Here is a 17,001-nt window from a genome sequence, read left to right on the forward strand (position 1 = left end):
AACACGATAAATGCCATAGGAATTTAAGATTTTTAACTGAGCGAAAGTAAAGACATGAGTTGTTGCTTTATCGAAATACAAAATAAAAGGTCTTCGGAATAAAATAGTTTGCCATATTTACATCGTAAGCGTAACTTGGCGCCTGAATATATATGTTTTTTTTTTCCAATTTAGGAGTGTGGCAAAATGAGAAGCAGACAACATGTCAATTTGTTTGCAAAAGGAAAAGCCAGTAAATTTAAATTCATTTGTTTGGATAGCGTTTAATTAATTAACTAACTTTTAACTTAAGACAATCACATGCTTGCAGGGCTGTAAAATAAATTGTTTAACATCCTACCTTTTGCCAAAACGTCAACAAAGCCGAGGAATATAGTTAAGCTAACAGTGGAAGTCGCAATGACGTCCTGTTATAGATATGCTTTCAACATTTAGGCCAACTCTATCTCGAACAAATCTGAAGAAAAAAAAAATTAATAAGATGAAAACAACGAAATCAATGTTTAATTCATAATAAAGAACCAAAACAAAGATAGGGAACACGGAAAATGCCGTCGAAATTCCAGGTTTTTAACTGAGTGATTGTTAAAAACATGAGTTTGGAACGCATCTTTCATTGAACTAAACACTCATAAACAAGCGCAAGAAGGAATTCCTTCTTATAAGTTTAGTTGAGAAACCCGCAGATAGAAATATTTTGTTCACATAATAAGTGCGTAATTTAAACGGAAAGTTCTAGTAGGAGCAGGAGGAGCCAAACTGACATGAGCAGAAATAGCTCTGAATGACAGAGACAAAACACGCCATCCCTTATTACAGTGTTGACTTGTAAAGAGCTGGTTATCTGTCGACTTCACATCGCCAGCTGGTGCTAGCTCAACTCTTCTCATAGGACTTCAGAACTGAAGACGTTCGTTGCGGTGAAAAATGAATGTTTCTGCGCTCCTCATTTTTGCGTCATCGATTTCAATAACGCTTCGTCAAACGCAAGCTCAGGGTGAGTTCCAAAATGTCCTTACATTTTCATTGATAGCCTTTCAATCGCGTTTTATACTATCCTACTTTGTGTATCCTAACATCCACTTGCCTGGGCTGGCATCCCAAACTCTGTCTCATAAGTGGGTTGAGTTTGCTGTTGGTTCTTCTCTTCAACCTCTTCTTCTCGGTCATGTTTTCTTCCGGGTACTCCTATTTTGCTATCTTTTTGAATATCGACATTTTAAAATTCCAATTTGACCTAGAATCCGAGTTTGTGTGAGTTTTTCTGAGTTTGTCTGAACACCGTCAATATTTTAATTCAGCTGGAACTCGCCAAGATCACGCAAAATTGTTATGATAAAATTTCTCAGGTAAAACTGAGACGATATTTCATTAATCACTCACAAAAACGGAGAAAAATGCGTGTTTCTTGGTAACATTTTTATCTCCCGTCTGTCTCTTTTGCGAAAGCAATTTCGGTCCTTAATTGAAGATACACGAAAAGTTTAAAAGATAAGACCCATGCAAAAATATAAATGAACTTATTTGGTTCAATAGTTTTCTCGATAATGATGGTAATGATGGTGATAATTAAGAGACTATCATCTAGATCACAGTCTTTTGTGGTCATTTGGGAAACTAATCTTCTAAAAGTTACAGCTCAGTCATTTTTGTCTTCTTTGTCCTTCGTGGAAGCTTTGTTTATTTAGCACTCTTTGGTATTTTAAAGCCGATAGTTGTAATATCAAAATACTGTAAGATAAAGAAAACCATTTTCAAGGAGATTTCAAGTTCTTGATACATCATCGCTAAGTTTTCCACAAATAACATTTGAATAAATTTACCGGAATTTATTAGTAATTTTGTCTCACAATTTTATTGCGCATCTACGAGGCAATTTGCACGAAGTGTCGTCTAGTGTAACTCTCCCTGAATTGGACATGTCTCGCACGTTTTCGTGACAGCAATGCAAGGCATGTTAATAACCAACTGTAACAGCGCCTTTTGACACGATTGCCGACGCATAATTCTTTACGAGAGTTGGTACGAGAAATTGCTACTTGCATTTATTTTATAGCATCACTACATTCTTAAAAATAATTCTCAGTTAGCACATAAATAAAGACGAAGAGGTAGCTAGAATATCAAAACCAGCTATTTTCTTACTAGATGGGAAAAGAGGTCTGTAAAATGCGTGTCTAATTTGTATTATATCGCCTAAAAAAGGGTGATGCTGCATTTTTCGTTAATAAAATCGGCAAGGTGATCTTTGAGGAGAGATCTTTCAAAAACCTTCGAAGGGCACGGAAATTTGGAGTTCAAACGGCAAATAATCGAAATGTGGGCTTTCTTGTAATAGTCTAACAAACATATCCTGCTATACGTACTGCTGTTGTTAACAAATATATTATCTGAATTTAATCATAAACAAAAATAGGAACTTTATGCCCATGGGTTGTGTCTCAGTTTTTTTCGGTCAGTCTTCTGCAATTAAGGTAATTATACTTTGAATTCTATAGCCTAAAACTAAAAACGACTTCTTACGTGCTCCAAAGCACTCGAGAATCAATAAAGGAAGTTATTACCAGTAACAGGTGGATTTGAAATACCCCATTTTCTTCACCGTATGAAATTACCGTATGTCATCATTAAAATCCCTCAATTAGTCAAATTATGCGGAAAACATCTTTCTTGTTTAAGTATGTTGCGGTTTGGAGGCCCGTATGCGGTTTTCTCTTGAGCGAGCGAACTCGAGCGTTTCATTTGTTTTCGTTCGTTTTGTGTATTTGTTGAACTTTTTTGTCCTCTTTTTGTCTAAGCGAGCCTTATCTTGGATTCAGTAAGTTGAAGAAAGCAAACAAAAAGTTAGGTTGATGCGTAAATAAATTTAACCAGCTCTTTTCCAGACAAAAAAAAAAAAACCGCCAGCGTTACAGGTTATTAATACAACAGACCACATATAAAAACGTAGTAAATGTTTTTCTTGGACGCTACAATGAAAAAATTTGGAAAATGCTACAATCACCGGTCATTTTGGACGTGTGTTTGAGGAAAACTCTGACACGGAAATCGCTTGATTATTGCGATGTCATCGTGTTCGAAAAGCTAGGTCCTTCAAAAACCATGGGTCTCGCAAAATTTTCGCCGAATTTCACCGGTCTCGCATTCTCGTCGACTTTTAGTGGTTATGTGTGTCTCGCAGTCTCGATTTTTGTCACAAAGCTGTCTCGCAGTCTCGATTTTTCTCCAGGCTAAGAAAGTCGCGAAGTACCGATTTGTTTATTTTTTTTTTAGTAAAGTTAAGCTGAACGTCTTGAGTTCGCATTCAAAACACTTTAAAGTCTCGGTCTCGCAATTGAGAAATCGAAATGTCCCGGGCTCGCAAAGAAAAACGCTAATCTCGTCGTCTCGCCAAATCTCGCATTTACCATTCGCCACCCCTAAAAGCTCTGTTTTCAAAATTTTTCCCGTCCACGCACACTAGAACGCAAGCCGGCGTTTTCAAATTCCTCCTGTTTGAAGAGCGTTTTCATAACGGGTTAGAGGAGACGGTAGGTCTAACCATGGAAAGATAGCCGTGTCTTCAAATTCCTCCTGTTGGAAGAGCGTTTTCATGGCGAGTTAGAGGAGACGGTAGGCCTAACCATAGAAAGAAAGCCGTGTTTTCAAATTCCTCCTGTTCGAAGAGCGTTTTCGTGACGGATTAGAGGAGACGGTAGGCCTAACCGTAGAAAGATAGCCGTGTTTTCAAATTTCTCAAATGTAGTGTGGACGCAGTCTGAGTTTTTCACCTCTCTTTTTCACTAAATGAAGTAAATTTCAATGATTCCCTCACCAGCCGCTCCCTAAATTTATTTCAAGATTGCTTACAAGCAACACTGTGTAATAAGAGGTGGCGTGTTGTGTCGCTGCCATTCATAGGTATTTTTGCTCATTGACACTCAGCTATAAGAGAGCGAGTTGCTCGCTTGCATCTAACAGTTAATTTTTTATGCAAGGTACAAGAAACATATTATGCAATACTCGATATTTTTCTCTCCATATGACAGTTTCAGAAGCTGGCATAAGTATGGCCATCACGGTGCTTCTGATGTCTCAGATGTTTTATAAACTGGACGCTCAGCAGTGTATAATTCAAGGCAAGTACTCCATCCGTGGCATGATGTTGAAAGGACATACCTTCATCGAGGAGAGGACCGGAATTGCGCTTAATTGTTTAGACAAGTGTGGTGATGACGTCAGATGTCAAAGCTTTAACTACGTCATCAGCCAAGGCATATGTGAGTTGAACAACCGCACCAAAGAAGCCAGACCCGAAGATTTTGTTCCGGACTGCGATCGGTTCTATATTAAACGATTCAGGGAAAGAGGTATTGTTCGTCTTTGAATGTTCATCTCCATCTTTTTTTTTTAAGGATAGTATTTGTATCTTACACAAGCGTGCCCAGAATCTCATTACATCCCGAGAACTACAAACTAAGCCCGCAGTTTTTCGTGAAGAGTGCTTAACAATACTGGTATTTAGTAATGACAAGAAAGCGCTAAAAAAACAATGTTTTTGACTTTTCTATTTTTAGTTCCCCTCGGATCCATTCCCGAGTTGCCAGCTGAGTCGTGCGCCGAAATCAGGGCGAGTGAAGGAGAAGACGCAGTCAGCGGTAATTACTGGTTCGATTCAATTAAACCTGGCGAGGTAGTCCTGGCTCGTTGTGACATGTCTAAACTAGGTAAATAGACGTTCGGGGTTTTACCTCGATTTATTATTTACAAAGGCTTCTTCCAATAAAATGCCTAAACTTCCAGGCTGTTTCTGTGAGTCTGTGATTAGAGACTCTGTATTTTGCAAAACAAGGCATATTTGCGAAAATTGCAACCTTGGCGCTAAATCAAATTTTTACGAACTTTTATATTCAGGTTATGTTACCTTTCTATTAATGTAATAACCAGGAGTGTGTTTTAATAAAACCTTCCAATAAGCGTCTCCATAGCAAAAATAACGTTCAAGGCATGGACATAGACTGTTTAATTTATGAAATGCTCTTCATAAAGAACAAGCCCAGCTTTAAAACCCAATCGGGCTCGATCCGCGCAAAACTATTTGTTTAGAGTTAAAACAGCAATAGCATTTATGAACGTCAAGAAGCCGAAAGCCACAAATATAAAGAACAAGCCCAGCTTTAAAACCCAATTGGGCTCCATCCGAGCAAAACCATTTGTTTAGCGTTAAAACAACGAGAGCGTTCACATAACTCATGAAGCCGAGAGCTAAAAAGATAGGTTTCAGGTCTGCTATCTTCTCTAGACTAATAATTAACAGTTAATCTTCCCCGTGCAACTGACAGCGGGTGGTCAGAATCAGAATATTCCCACCCAGCAAGAAATTGTGTGTGGAACAGATATATTTCAAGGAGCAGATCCGTTGCCATTCCCTGACTGGATTATAATAGTGATGGATATCTAATAAAGATGTTTTGTTGTTTTTTATAAAAGGAAAATAATTCTGAAAGTTAGTTAGTTACTGATCTCTTTTGTCTATTTGCTCCGGACAGGGCTCCGTCAAATATAACAAAATAAGCTATCGCATTTTAATCCTTTTAATCGCATCTTCTAAAACAGATATCGATGACTGCGCAAGTTATCCCTGCAAGAACAACGGAACCTGCACGGACCGAGTGAACGGATTCAACTGCAGCTGAACACCAGGATTTAATGGCACACAATGTGAAACAGGTAACTATATCCAAATTCATTATACCTTTTATCTTTAAACAGCTGGACAAGGGGAGAAACATATTAATGTTGTTGCAGTTGTCTATTTTGCAGATATTGTTGCTGTGGGTTCTATCGTATACCGTAAAATCCCACGTTAAAGCCCTGGGCCTATATAACTTCATAAGAGGTTTTAGGTAGGCTTGAAGACGGGGGGGGGGGGGTGCGGGTGGGGCTTGTATCTGGGGGCATATAAGCGGAATAAAAATAATGTTTCGAACGAGGATATATAACGTATCTGACTATCGAATTAAAGCTAAAATTCCATTACATTTAGAACTATTACATTTATAATACATTTATTGTGCGTCACAATAAACGGAGAATATGTTCCAAAAACATCTATAAAACACTTGTGTGACTGAAACAACTGGAAAGGAACAAAACTTTATCTGATTTATACATTAGATAAGCTCGTATCCCGGGAGTGGAGGGGGGGAGGGGAGCTTATATCGGTAATAATATCTCTGTTAGCAAATAGAAGGGTTTATATCCCAGTAGGCTTTAAAGTGGGATTTTATGGTATGACCGTTGTTAACTTTCTACCTTATCCCCTTAAAATAGATATCGATGACTGTACAACTCATCCCTGTAAGAACAACGGGAACTGCACAGACCAAGTGAACGGATTCAACTGTGGCTGCGCACCAGGATTTAATGGCACACAATGTGAAACAGGTAACTATTGCCAAAACTAGTTAATTTGCATTCATATTCTACGGGTTTGAAGCTCTTTCTAAGTCGGTTTGCAGTGTTGTATCTTTAACTTCAAGCATAGTTTTGTTATTGAGTTTTGTTGTTGGTTGTTGCAGGTTCTATCGGTGACCGTTATTAACTTTCTGCCTTATCCCCGTAAAACAGATATCGATGATTGTGCAAGTCATCCCTGTAAGAACAACAGGACCTGTACAGACCGAGTGAACGGATTCAACTGCAGCTGTGCACCAGGCTTTAATGGAACACAATGTGAAACAGGTAATCGTAACAGATAACTTCACCAACCTTATAGTTAATATAAATATAGTGTAAATAATAAAACAGCAATGTTCACAGATATTTTTGCTTATGCATTTTTGATTAAAGAAAAGCACGCTTTTTTTCTAAAACTTTCTTTTTTCTCCATAATTATGTCCAACTGACCTATCCAAGTCTCTAAGGAGCGAAATTTGGGCCGATAAACGATCTTATGCATTTTTGGTTATTTTGCAGATATTGTTGCTGTGGGATTTGTCGTATACCGTAAAATGCCGCGTTCAAGCCCTGGGCTCATATAACTTCATAAGGAGTTTTGTGTGGGCTTAAAGACGGGGGGGCTTATATTCGGGGGGGGGGGAGCACATTTAAGCGAAATAGAAATATTGTTTTGGAACGAGGAGATATAACGTATCTGAGCAACGAATTAAAGCTAAAATACCATTACATTTAGAGCCATTACATTTATAATACATTTATTGTGCGTCACAATAAAGGGAGAATATGTTTCAAAAACATCTATGAGACACTAGTTTGACTGGAACAACTAGAACGGAACAGAACGTTTTCTGATTTATACATTAGATAGGCTCGTATCGGGCCGAGGGGGGGAGGGAGGCTTATGTCGGGAATAATATCTCTGTTAGCAAATAGAAGGGTTTATATACGGGAGCGAGGGGCTTTAACGTGGTATTTTACGGTATGACCGTTATTAACTTTCTACCTTACCCCTTTAAAACAGATATCGATGACTGTTCAAGTCAACCCTGTAAGAACAACGGGAAGTGTACAGACCGAGTAAACTGCGCACCAGGATTTAATGGCACACAATGTGAAACAGGTAACCATAACCAAAACGAGTTACTTTTCATTCAAATTCTACGGGTTTTAATCTCTTTCTAAGTTGTTTGCAATGTTGTATCTTATAACTTTAAGCATAGTTTTGTTGTTGAGTTTTGTTGTTGGTTGTTGCAGGTTCTATCGAATGTGACCGTTATTAACTTTCTGCCTTATCACCTTGAAACAGATATCGATGATTGTGCAAGTCATCCGTGTAAGAACAACAGGACCTGTACAGACCGAGTGAACAGATTCAACTGCAGCTGTGCACCAGGATTTAATGGCACGCAATGTGAAACAGGTAACTATAACCAAAATTAGTTAATTTTCATTCAAATTCTACGGGTTTTAATCTCTCTCTAACTTGTTTGCGCGCAGTGTTGTATCTTTTAACTTCAAGCATAGTTTTGTTATTGAGTTTTGTTGTTAGTTGTTGCAGGTTGTATCGAATGTGACCGTTATTAACTTTCTGCCTTATCACCTTGAAACAGATATCGATGATTGTGCAAGTCATCCGTGTAAGAACAACGGGACCTGTACAGACCGAGTGAACGGATTCAACTGCATCTGCGCAGCAGGATTTAATGGAACGCAATGTGAAACAGGTAATCGAAACAGATAACCTCACTAACCTTATCGTTCGTGTAAATAATAAAACAGCTAAAGTAACAAAGATTGGGAGCCAATCAAACGGTGTATTTCCTAGAAATTGACAGCCACTGGAGAAGGGAAAAAAAAAGAAAGTGGTCTTTGACTATATTGCCACCAGGAAACCAAAAGATAAACCTTTTTTACGAGTTGCTGTGAAACTTTCATCTTTTTTACTGTTCCAGCAGAAATGCTTTAATTCCTTCTTTACAGCATATTTCTTTGTAAACGTTTGCCTGTGAGCGGACACACGACCCAAAGTTACACATGCTAAACACATTAGGGCGTGTAGTTCCATGGTCATAACCTCAAATCTGGTGAAGGGGGCACAGATGGGGAATTGACCGCATGGGTATGGCTTCGATTCAGGGCCGATTTTACACCTTTTGTGGGCAGGTGGAGGCGAGATGATGCGAAGAGTTAGTTACTTAGACGAGTCAACGAATTCAACTGCAGCTGCGCACTAGACTTTACGTAAAAACTTTGGAGTGGATTTAAGGCGCCAATTCTACTTATTTTCCTTCGTAACAAGGTTCTCTTGAGATTTCTCTGATACTTTTTTTCGCCTTTTTAATGTGTAAAGTAGTTTATTTCCACCAGAATTCCCTTTTATGCTCGTAATGGGACACTTAACTATCCATTGTGACATTGAAATAGTAACACTTAGATCCCTTTGTTTTTAGACATCGACGAGTGCGCAGCACAGGTCGACCCATGTGATGCTGTTGCCAACTCTGAGTGCAGGAATACGGATGGATCGTACAACTGCCAGTGCAAAGATGGATTTGTAAAGAACGGTCTTAATTGTGAAGGTGCAACACAGTTTTATCATTAGTAGGGATATCTTCTATTCTGTTTTAATTAGTTACAGTTAATAACTTTGTTTCTCGTTATGTAAGGACGGTTTGCCACATTTAAGAACCTTATTTAACAAGTAGGCATGTATCAGGAAAAAAAATAATAAATAACCCATATGAAGTTAGAATCCACTACATAGTTGGTTAAAGTATCCCACATCATGGTATTCCTCCAGCGGTTTATCCAATGGCAGAGAGTAAAAATACCTTAGTGGAGAAACACTGGCGCCGATTGCGATGTTCTCGCACTTAGAGCCGATAAATATCATCGCATGAAGGACAAATTTATTCACCTATGGCTTACATACAGGTTACCCAACAGCATTTGAACTGGAAATTTCAAATGTAAATATGAAGATTTTCTCGTATAAACAGACAAAAAGCTGGTAATTAATACCTATTGTAGAAGCTATATTTCGGTGGCGAGATCTTTTAACAACCTTGTTCCCAGGAAAAATGGAAACGAAGACAAATCATATAGAAATGTTTGTGTATGACCGGATGTAATAAAGTGATGTAAAATTGAACAAAATATATGAAGTGACTGTATTCAAACTACAAGTAACTCCCAACGACACAGCACGACAGAGGTATCTACGGATCAGGGGAGAGTTATTTACGTATTACTTTGTTTGTTTTTTTTAGTTGACATATGTAAGAACTACAAAAATCTGACAGATGCGGAAAGAAGATATGACTACATAACCAAAAATCAGAAATGTGACAACACACTCAATGGCTGGTATCGCTTCCAAGGAGCTGCAGGCACAAAAATGGTGACCACATGTCCACCGATGAACCGTTGTAGTGCAGCCTCTCCTATCTGGTTGAGTGGTGGTCATCCTACAGTGGCTGAGGGTGAAGTCACAAGAAACGTCAGCATTCACACGTTAAGCGGCTGTTGCGACAAGACATTCTCCATTCACTTAAAGAATTGCGGCTCCTATTATATCTACAACTTAATTAACCCAGGGATTTGTAATGCCCGATATTGCAGCACTGACTAATCCGGTCATAGCATGTGTGTGTTTCAGTTAGCTTCAGTTGAATAGTAGTGGCAAGAGACTTAAATCATTGTCTCTCTTAGTGCCAAGCGGGATATTACTTCCCGACATGATTACCTACAGTAAAACTTAACCATGGCTTGGTTGTTCAAAGCATGACCAAGCTAGTCCAGAATTAGTGTTACCCATTTATAAACTTCAGCCATTTTTTTTCTCTCAACTTTTGACGACGGCTTACAAGCTCTAAATCCTCTAAAAATAAGCAAAGGAAATACTTTACCCACGAAAGAGAACTTTAAACCTCGATAAACTCTTAAACCTGGATTACGAACAACCTGACCACTATAAACAAACAAAATGCACATCGAGTTTCAGGCGTTTCTCGGGAGAAGACTTGACGGCGTGACATAAGATGGCTGCTTTTTTTAGGCAAGACACTGTAACGCCGTACAGTGAGCTAGTAGATGCATAGCAATAATATCAATGCGAATAGCATTAGCAAAGTAACTCGCATTCTCTTAACAAAAGTAAAGGCTTTAAAGAAATTAGTTGCTCAAGTTGATTTGCTATAACTTTGTACAGTTTGTCTTCTAGGAGAGCTTCTGAGAACTTTGTTTGGCCCTGCAGTAGAGATATTGAATCAAAGCAGGTCTATTGCTTTCGGTGATTTGAGCAATCCATTTGCTCTCGTTTATAGAGAAGGAAATAGAGTGTGATTACAAAAGCTTAAAATCTGATAATTTTTTCAATATTCAGTCGTGTATATACTTTGTGAAAAGTGAGGGTTATTTAAAACTTTCATAACTTCCATTCCTCAAGACAAGAGACTTTAAAAAGGAATTTGATATGAAAGCCAGAGTAACAATTTTTCTTGATTGCGCGGAACAACCATTACTTTGTCTTCTCTTAAAAACTGCTCTTCCTATCGGTTTAGCTTAATTTGTTTAAAAAGTTATTGAACACTTTTTAATCAGTTTTGATTGAAATTATAAGCAGTCCACAATATACAATATACACGTTTTTAGCTCGTGTAGGTTAACTTTTGTGTTGTATGTTTATCTATCTGTGTTTTTGTTCGATTTGGTTTCTCAAAAAATGTATCTAGTGTATTCGCCTGTAGGAAATGGCAAAAGTTCTTTAGTAAACATGTTTGGCTATTGCCCAGACAACAGTCAAACTGAAAAATTTGCTGACATCCAAGACATTATACAAGCAATTTGCAATTGTATAAAATAGTAACTTCTCGTAACTTTAACTTAGTAGCACAGCCTAGTTTCTGTAGTATAAGCAGACCGAGAAGTTTTACAATTTTTTTTTAAAATTACAAGTTTTTGTTTCTTTTTAAATTTGGTTTACATTTTTTAAAATTAAAATTAAACACTAGACTAGTAGTAGATCTCTTCAGGTAGTTTCACAAACATACACTAAACGCCTGCATTTAAGCCACACTAGCGGCCATTTCAAAGACACAAACCATTAAGGTTTTGTCGGATTTATGAAAGGAAGCAGGTGACGTTGTGAAATATTTACACAAGGCGTGACAAAGGTTTTGGCTCACGGTTTTAGCCGTCGTAGTACCAATGAATGCGATAGCGTCCGGCGCTTGCACGTACAAGACGGATAGAGAGGACAGAATTACGAATTCCTTGCACGGCTGAAAATGCCGGCTGATATGGAATGACGGTAGTAGAATTCTCTAGGTACAATATGGCGGATTTTACAAAAGAAATTATCTCATCTCTGAAAGTTCGAAGCCTGCTGATTTCTGTTGCAGCAGTTTGAGCTGGTAAATTGTTTGTACATAATGTAGATATTAAGAGGCCAACAAAAGAAATCTCTTCCAGACATTTTGCCTGTTTCCTCAATCTATCAAAAACACTCTTCCTTCGGTAATCTAACCAAGAAACAATTCAGTTTGTAAGTCTCCTCTTTCTTTTAGGCCAACATCTGTCTCAAAATTCTTTTTGGTGTTTCAACTTTTCTGATCAGATTGATATGAAAATTTCAGTTTCTATCACATCGATTTACATTAAACTTTGTTTAACTCTTCAAGGATTTTGCGTTACGTCATTAGGACATTATTTCGCAATCTTAGTCTTCATATTCCTCAGTTAACTCCACTGTGATAGACTCCAGGCAACGAAGTTATTTCCACAGACAGGCATCTTTCAGGGAATGATCAAATTCCTTACTTTAATTTTGTAAATATATTTAAGCTGTAGTGCTAACATCGTGTAAGGTATTTAAACAGACAATTATCACTTATAGATATACGTCCAGTACCTTTGTTAATTGATTCTGCATATGTTAGTAATGAATATCAATACTCCTTTCTAACTTTTCTCATTTGCCTTACAGTTTAAATATAGTGGATACAAGAAAATTTCTGGCCGAAACTACAAAATGCCCAAAATTGCCTTGCTTACAAGTTGGATTATAGTTAAAAATTGTTATTATTGGGACAGTTTTTAACTCTATAAGTACCTTAAATTTTAACGTCTATTTAAAACTATGAATAAGGACTCTTTATTATTATAACAGTAATTATTATTCACCTTGTTACTCAAAATAATGTAATATTTAATGGGTTTAGTACAGCTAAGTTATACATACACATGTATGTTTAGTGATATTTACCGCAGCGCTAAACTTATTCAAAGGGCCAGTGGCATGATAGCGCTTTTGTCAAGTTTTCCGTGCGACAAAAGGCAGCAGGAGTCAAAAGAAAAGCGTTGGAATTATTGTTGATTAATTTGTTTACGATGCAAAAGTAGACTTCAAATAGCAACAAATTAACTTAAATGAAAATTCAAGTTGAGGATGAAACTAACTCTTATCCCACCAAATTTCTTTCCTGGTTAAATTTGCATCCCACGAAGTTATTAGTACTCTTACACATTCCAGCAGAAACCAATTAATTTTCAATCTAAATACAATTTTCAAAATGTACAAATGACTTGCGCGCTATCACGCTACACTGGGGCCCAATGCCATCTTAGTGCAGTACTAATTAAATTACATTAGGTACAATACAACGTTTAGTAATGACTTATCCAACATATTTTAATATTCAACCGGTAGAGAGGTTTTTAACTGACTGTGGTAAAACGACAACCAAGGTAATCACTTTGACCAATCAAAAAGGACACAGACATTCGACTGAAGCAATATTGAGCTCGAATACGAACTCGAGATAAGATATGCGAGCGAGACTTAGCTAGGATTGCTTGAAAATGTGACGCTAGGCTTTTAACCAATCACTAAGCGTAGCGAGGCAAAATCAAAACAAATTAATGTGAATTACCTTGGGAATTTAGGGTAAAAACCTCTGTGTTATATAAATTAAAGCATTCTTTCTGAATGCATGATATAGTTATAACCTGTCGGTGTAAATATTGTTTTATTGTTTAAATGTGCCAGAAGTCTGGATTGAACGTAATGATCTTATCTCGAAAGGTGTTTCTGTTGGGAAATCAAAACATGCCACTTAACCATGGTTCGTTTTAAACATTAACTTGCCGTCAGTGTCAAACGTATAAGAAATGCGGCGAAGAATAACTTCTCTTTATATAAATTTTTCCAGTCTGTTAATAACGACTGAAGAGCCTACTTGTAGAGATTTCGATAGAAATGAGGGTAGATAAACACAGAATTGAATTGATTAAATTAGTATTACAATCTCTAAACTCGATAGTTCAGACATTTGTTCCATCCAGACATGAATGCAATAAATCTGTAAATATATGTTTGTTTTAGAACAACTCATGTACACGTTTCAGAATGTTAAACTAAATAAAATTCCTTTAAATGTCATGGCTGTTAATCTTTTCGGATAGCTTTTATACTGTGAAAAGATGAAGGTAAACGGCCGACCTCGATCTTTTGGTACTGGCCGGTTCTCTCTGACAACGACACTTAATTTCTTTCATTGAATTCTTTATTACCCTCCACCACTTCTTTCTTTCTTTGCAATCATCTTTTTCACTTTTCACTTCTTCTTCACTATGTCCTTCCTCTTCACGGCAGTTTGCCTCTAATTCTTAATCGGTGAGCTTTGCATAAGCGCAAGTGCACATATCCTTGCTTCTGGATGCCAATTTCCCTTGTTAATGAGGCTTGCTAATCGAGCTTTGTGCCAGTCTGCTCTCAATTTTTCTAGTTCATTTAACAGAAGTATTTGTTTTGTAATACACTCGTAAGCTTCCTCAGAATCACGTTTGATGATTTTACGCCTTGTTTCTTCTTGGATTTTGTTTAGGCTCTCTTTCTTTCCCTTTTCAGCTTTTCTTTTCTTTCTTTTTTTTTTTTTTTTTTTGTGTGTGTGTTTTCCGTTCTTCACTCCTGTCTTATTTAGCAAACCTTTTAATGCTCTGTCAAGACTTTGCTTTATGCTTAAAAACTTCTCTTATTTGTCACTGACATCTCCTTTCATTTGAGCAAGTTCCTCTTGCACTGCTTTAGTATACTGATATTGCTCACTGACCCATGGCTTAAGTTTATTTCTGTTAAAAAGTGTCCCCAAATTAGATGGGATGTTAATTTTCTTCCTTTTTCATTTGGGACATAATTTTTTCGAATTTTTTAACACCTTTGGACACAATGCCTATATGATTAGGTCTTAGCTGTGTCATGGACATTCTCATAAATTTAAAACAGGAGGCTTCTTTTGTTTCAGAAAAAAGTAAACTCATGTCATGCTTGAGCTTTACAAAATATTTTTTGGTTTGAAATCTGCTTTCCCTTTCCTTGTAAAGGTACTTTGTCAAGATATCCAGGAAATAGGATTGTGCATGTTTGTACATGTCTGGGAGTATTTTGGTGAATTACTTGGTGCTTTTATGGTTTAGGTCTGTATACAAGTACTTAAAATAGCTGTTACTCTTTGTTCCAATTGACAATTTTGGTGATGAATTCCAAGGTAGTGCTTGGAAGAAATAAAATATAAAGAAATATAAATATAGATAATGAAAGAAATATATAATTAGAACAGGCCTCACATTTTCATTCAATTTCTACCATGCAAATTGTTCAGTCCAAAAACACTGTTTGAATGAGATAGCAAAGAACTGTATCATTAAAGGCATGTCTACAGAAAAAACCCGCAAGACAGGATGGAAACTTAAGCAGATATATGATGTTAAAAAATGCGAGCAGAGACAACAGGAAACGCAAGTAAAAACAACAGAAATGCTTCGAAGACTATGATTGGAACACTCTTTGTCGCACTGGTAAAGTTGAGCAATTAAGCATCCAGAAGCTTGACAAGTATCCGTCAGTCATTTCAACCTTCAATTAAAGGGGAAAAAAAAAAAAACAATGATAAGGTGCGACGGTTCACTGCACATGCCTTGATTAGAATAGGTTAGGTACTTGAGACCCGTGTCTCTCTTCAGCGGCACGAAGTACTGCAAGATGATACCAGTGACGATGATATGGACAGCAGTTCTGATGCGGAAAGTGACAGCGAAGATGATATCGTTATTTTGCATCTTTGCAGCTCTGATTCATCGAAAAGCGAGAGTGATTCTAAAGGAAACCAACAGTGGCAGAGTATCTATTGTAACACAGGTCTCTGGCCAAGCCCGATCTGAGCGCAATATTGTGAGGTCGTTATCTCACTGTCGTGACTTTTTTTGTATTAGGTGACCCATGTAAGTGGACTGTTTGGAAGTGTTCACCGGTATGCTCCATATGGCGAAAAGAAATACATAGCCCCCCCCCCCCTCCCCACACCTATGATGCCTATTTATTTTAGTGACCCCCTCTTCATTTCTTAATTTTTTGATGATCCCCCCTCTTTTGTGCCATCTCCTTCCCCCAGGCATAAATATTGAATGGTCCCTTATTGTTCAGTATACAGATGAGCCTTCTCGAGGAGACAGACCTTTAGCAAGGACGACCGTGACAGATTGCAACGGCTACCGGAAACAACAAATGACTTCCGTCAATGTTCTGCGCATGTCGGAGTAGGAAGTAGCAAGGAATGACAGGCCTGCACGACTTCTAACAATGGAAACTTTTGAACCATGTGCGCAATCTTTGACCCCTTTATAATTTCACTCTTACGAGTATGTCTTTAAGGGATTTCCCTCTTTTAAAAGATATGAGTGGTGGCTCTATGAAAATTTGCCGTAGAGAAGGCTGGTTTTGTATCAAGTGCCATTTTTGCATTAAAACATGTTTGAGATTAGGCACTAACGGTTGATATTGTGTTACAAAAGGCAAGATATCTTTTCGGCTTTCGTATTTTTGTTGTAGCGCTGATACCCTTTCTGTGAATTTGATATCTGATAGGAGTGTCTCAATCAGATTTTTTGGATAACCTCTAGCAAGGAGACGTGATTTGAATTTAATAATGTTCTCTTCAAATATTGTTCTTGAAGAGTTAGTGCGTAAAAGTCTAAGAGCTTCTCCCAAGCCAAGGGGTCAAAGATTACGCACATGGTTCAAAAGTTTCCATTGTTAGAAGTCGTGCAGGCCCGTCATTCCTTGCTACTTCTGACCGGCGTCCACTCCGCACCGACCAGAAATGAAATTACCATTCAGTGCGTGGTTACCAAGGGTTAACTGTTTAACTCGCAAATTTTACGTGTGGTCGTCTGTTGTTGGTTTGCCTGTAGACCAAGAGTGACATAATAACATGTAGTGTACAGTCGAACCTCCGATTGCGACAACCTCTCATAAGCGACCGTCTCTCCTCAGCGACCAGTTTTCCAGAATACCAAAAGTCAGATCACTATATTTTGAACCTCTTGTAATCGACCACCTCTCGTAAACGACCGCGACCACTTTAGAGCTAAAAGCTTGAAATTTTCTGTTGTTTTAAGCCTCCAGTGAACGTCCACTTGACAAATGATAGGGCAAAAATTGGATAATAAAACATATCGTAAGATGTTGTAACATCATCGCATTCCTAGGTAGTACAAGATATG

This window comes from Orbicella franksi, chromosome 8 (assembly GCF_964199315.1).
Source record: "Orbicella franksi chromosome 8, jaOrbFran1.1, whole genome shotgun sequence".
Taxonomy (NCBI): domain Eukaryota; kingdom Metazoa; phylum Cnidaria; class Anthozoa; order Scleractinia; family Merulinidae; genus Orbicella; species Orbicella franksi.